Source organism: Mus pahari, chromosome 1 (assembly GCF_900095145.1).
Source record: "Mus pahari chromosome 1, PAHARI_EIJ_v1.1, whole genome shotgun sequence".
Taxonomy (NCBI): domain Eukaryota; kingdom Metazoa; phylum Chordata; class Mammalia; order Rodentia; family Muridae; genus Mus; species Mus pahari.
In genome coordinates, this window is record NC_034590.1 from 56226860 (window position 1) to 56231947 (window position 5088).

General features: G+C 42.1%; 1 pseudogene; it reads right to left on the reverse strand.

Annotated features, from left to right (window-relative positions):
• Positions 1-441: 441 nt before the first annotated feature.
• Positions 442-2640, reverse strand: LOC110336581 (annotated as a pseudogene).
• Positions 2641-5088: the final 2448 nt, after the last annotated feature.

The following is a 5088-nucleotide window of genomic DNA, read 5'->3' on the forward strand; positions in this document are numbered from 1 at the left end:
GTTCACTAGGAGCTGCCAACAGACTGTCTTTCTTAGTGACTGTCTGCTGGCTGCTATTGTATTTAGCTTTTAAAAAAATGGGCTGAATTTTAAAATACAGCACTTGATGAGGAGAGTTAATATATGTGCATGTGCAGAAGATACTAACTGCACTCAGATGTATTCAACAGTCTACACAGCACAAGTGGGCGGGTACACTGTGCTCAGCATGCTGGAGGGAGAACATGGAGTTACAGAAGGAACACAGTGGTATCGGGGCAGCTGAATCTGCCTTCATAAGATCATGTTGCTAAGGTGTCCAATATCCAACTAGATATACATAATCCACCTGAGTATTCTAACCAACACATAACAGGACAATGCCCTTGTTCCTCCAGTCAGTGGTTGTTGTGAGGTGGCACATGGAATCCTCATCACCTTGGTTTCCCAGGACGAAGTTGTCTAGAAACCTATCTTTTCCCTGGTCATGTAGTTGCCCAGTTTGGCTTCCTTGTTAACGAAAGACATCAACCCCACAGAGGTCTAATGAGGAAGGGGCTCTCCAGCTCCAGCACTGCCCTGGCAATTGGCTTTTCTTCTGGGCTTTCTTGGCAGCTTGGATTAGGAGAGCCTTGAACCTTTACAACTTTAAAGAGAGAATAAACATGGACCCTTAACCTCAAGCTAAGACAATAGTACTCTACAGGGAAATGAAGATTCTGATATCAAATACTTCCAAACATCACATACTGATGACATCACTGATGACAAGATGGGTCCTACAAGCTCTGTCATCAGGTGGTTCATTCTGCACAAACATCATGATGGGACATGCCTTAAGTCCAATCTAAAGAGTACCAATCTATCCCTAAAGATGCAAACAAGGGACTTGGCAGCCTGAGACAAGGTGCATTCAGTGTAACAGGTGGTAAATCATTTTTACAGACACACATGCTCTGAACTGGAACCTCACTAAGCATTTAATGTTCTAACAGCAAGCACTGCCTGCACTGGTGTGCTGACTGACAGGTAGCATCACAGATAGAGGATTTTATGAGGACTATGGTGTAACCAAGTGACAGGGCTTTCTCAGCCCTACTGTAACTGTCCAGAGTGCTCAGTGCTCCCTCAGCACCTCTCCCTGTTACTTCCAGAGTACCAGCAGCAGCACCTACCAAGCCCCAACAGCACTGTGGACTTTTCCCATGTTCACTCACACACCCAATCTAGACCGAGCATCCTGCAATGGAGTGGGGACTCTCTGTTCTTAAACAGCACCATCTAATTTCCCACTGTCAGGAGCTACACTTCTAGGCTTCACATTTGACAGGGTCTATAAGCCATCACTGCTGGGGCTACAGGCCTTGGTCTGCTTACATGACCTAGAGACACTGTCTTCTTGTCCATGCCAGCCATCGGGTGTTCTATGAAAGTGGCATAGGGCATGTTTGTAAACCAGGGGTTCCATCTGTTGATGAAAAAAGGGCAGCTCCTCTTATCCCACTGAATTTGAACCCTAAAACCTTCTCGCCTGATGAGGGAGGGGGTATAAAACCTTTGCTTACCACAGAAATACAACATTGCACCCAGTATCAGGGATAGCTGAGGAAGTTGTGGTTTGGTGTAACAATGGCCTCCACTAACAGCTTCATTCACTTTAAAAGTGTGACAAGTTAATGCCTTGGTGATGCTGAGCCTCATTACAATCTATGAAACATAGGCATAGTCCAACCTGGCCAAATTATGGCTATTTGTTTTTAATGTTATTGAATGATGCTTAAGTCTGTAGCCATTAGCTTCCAGAGGTTCTATTCAAATAATTCTTTTATAACAAGTCAACTAACCCCTGAAGACTGACTGTTTGGTGTTTTATGATGTATCGAATTTTTAGTAATACTGAGCACATGCCCTGTTCTCTCCCTCCTATTGGAGGTAGAATTACCAGAGTCCCTACAAAGCTTTTGTCAGTGTGCTCTGCTTCCATGTATCTTAACGGTATTTAGATGAATGGTTTTTAGTGTGGGAAGAGTGACCAACTGTGCCAGCATCTCTTTCAAGGAGGTACTGGTCCACCCTGAAATCACCAGCCTGTATTTTAAGGTCCTTTCCACTGGTCCTTCAAAATGAGAACTCTACCTCACAAGAGAGTGGAACAATATCACTTACAGGATTGGCTGGGGCCCTGATGTGTAGTGTGCGAGTGCACCTATTTGTTGAGTGACTTTGGAGGAAACTGAAATTCTTCACAGGAGATGGTGTCTACTGAGCTGAGCACCACCCTGACCAACTGCTGGCACTATAAGTTGATGAAGTCATATTTGCAGATGAGCAACGACTGGTCGGTGACCAGCACTAGCTGCTCCTTCTCATTGTCCAGTGGTCCACCTTGGTCTGGAGCCACAATCCCTGGATCTCCACATTCTCCACTAGCCTTACCACAGCGCGGATCTCCTCCACTGCCCGCTTGATGGTACAGGGCCCGAACACTAAGTACTCCTTGATGGGGGCGTGGTGTGTAGGGTCATGGAGGACCAGAGACTACAGGGTCTGGAGTAGCTGCATGCCTGCTGGTGGCCGGCCCTCACCTACATCCTGGCCAGATGCCAGCAGCGCCATGGAACTGATGCCTGCTGAGTCCACCATGTCCCGCAGCTACAGCATTGCACTGCCACCAGCGGGCTCTAGCCTGGCCGCTCCCTGGCCCTTGTCTGTTCTTCTTTATCTGCAAGGCAACATTTTTGCTCCCTAAAGAATTCTTTTCTGCGGATTCATCACTATAGTTTTTCAGAGATTCAAAGGCTTATTTAACACTTTTTGTTTGCTTTAACTAGCCCCTATCTTGATATTCGAGAACTTGGCTAAAATTGACTAATCACAAAACACTTTCGTTTTCACTCCCCCAAAATAGACTTTGAAACAGAATCAAAAGTGCTTTTAATGCATAATATATGAATGCTTACTTTTATACGTACCTTGGGGGGCAGAAGTGCTAAGTTCCAAAATTCCAATATGTAAGACATGCTTGGAGAGTATCAGTGCTTACTGGAATGTGCTTCACTTTTTTTACTTGAATGAAAACCCTGTGCACATTAATATTGGTGCCCATGAAGGCTGGAAGAGGGTGTCAAATCCTCTGAAACTTAAAAGCTGTTGTGAGCTGTCAAATATCTCATATGACCTTCACAGTTCTAAAATCAACTGGTCATAAGATGTAATAAATCCTCTTGCATTTAGAAGAGCAATCTATGGGAGCTATTTGCTAATTAAAAAAAACTTGTAAATACACTGTACTAAGGTTTCTTTCCCATGGTCAGTAGATCACAACAACAGCTCTCACTATTTTTAATCTCATGTGTGTTCTTTATAGAGTCCTAAAGAAAAGCTTACAATGAGCATTTACTATTGAATGCAAGCATAAGATGAATTGTGTGCTAACATCTTCTACTAGAAATTACAGTGGAAGTCCTGGTTGTGGCAGCATTGTCTTGGAAAACCAATTGTCCATGATAAAACTTATTAAGAGAATTTATGATCACTAAGCCAGTTCTATGGAAGATAATCAAAAGAAAATACCACAAAACAACAAAATAACAGGAACACACACACACACACACACACACACACACACCCATTTAAATAATAATTTTAGATTTGTTTTGGGTAACCTGCAGCCAAAGTTGGTGGTGTCTTCAACAATAGAGTCTAATAGATCAGGTAGCCACGGTTGGATGACCAAAAGCAACAGCAATAGAATGTTGTTTTGTGTGCTTCTTGGGGAGATATCCTGTGCTAGGCCATGTGGAGTTTCATTAACTAACATGTGTCTTCTGGGTACAGTATTATCTACCCACCAGAATCATTTCTTATCACACTCCTTCTTACATTTTAATTTTCCAAATTTTATCATTTAAAACTTTAGCAAATAAGTAAAAACTTCACACACGCAAATTAACCAGACCTAAAATCCATATCACTTAATGAACTTATATACAGTTAGAATTGACATTCTAAATGGAAGCTGTGAAGATTCACATTAAACTTTACATTTTCTTTTAATTTTGTTTTTTTTAATTAGATATTTTCTTCATTTACATTTCAAATGCTATCCCGAAAGTCCCCTATACCTTCCCTCTGCCCCGCTTCCCAACCCACCCACTCCTCCTTCCTGGCCCTGGCATTCCCCTGTACTGGGGCATATGATCTTTGCAAGACCAAGGGCCTCTCTTCCCACTGATGGCCAACTAGGCCATCCTCTGCTACATATGCAACTAGAGACACAGTTCTGGGGGTGGTTACTAGTTAGTTCATATTGTTGATCCTCCTATAGGGTTGCAGACCCCTTTAGCTCCTTGGTTACTTTCTCTAGCTCATTTTTTAAAAATTTGTGGGCAGGTTACAATGTCAGAGTACAGATATGAAGATATGGGGAGATGAGTGGGATTGGGGTGTATGATGTGAAATTCACCAGGAATCAGTAGAAACTTAAAAAATTCATAAACAAAGAGCTATAGGAAGTAATTTGTCACAAAATTATAAAAATGATTTGAATAGCAAGAAGTCAAGATAAAATTGTATGGTGTTTTTACAATTAATCAGATAGAATGTAAATGAATGACTAAAGATTAAAATGAGAAGAACAAAAAAATGATCCAGATGAAATTTTATTTAAAATCAACAGATACCAGTGGTAGTGTTTATATTATCATTAAAGAAAGAGGTTGTACTGGCTGATTTTGTGTTAACTTGACACTAGCTAGAGTTATCACAGAGAAAGGAGCTTCGGCTGAGGAAAGGCCTCCATGAGATCCAACTGTAAGGCATTTTCTCAATTAGTAATTAAGGGGGGAGGGCCCTTTATGGGTGGTTCCATCTCAGGGCTGGTAGTCTTGGGTTCTATAAGAAAGCATGCTGAGCAAGCAAGTAAGTAACATCCCTCCATGGCTTCTGCATCAGCTCCTGCTTCCTGACCTGCTTGTGTTCTAGTCCTGATTTCCTTTGCTGATGAACAGCAACGTGGAATTGTAAACTGATTATCCCTGTTTTTCCCCAACTTGCTTTTTGCTCATGATTTTTTTGTACAGAAATAGAAACCCTGACAAAGACAGAGGT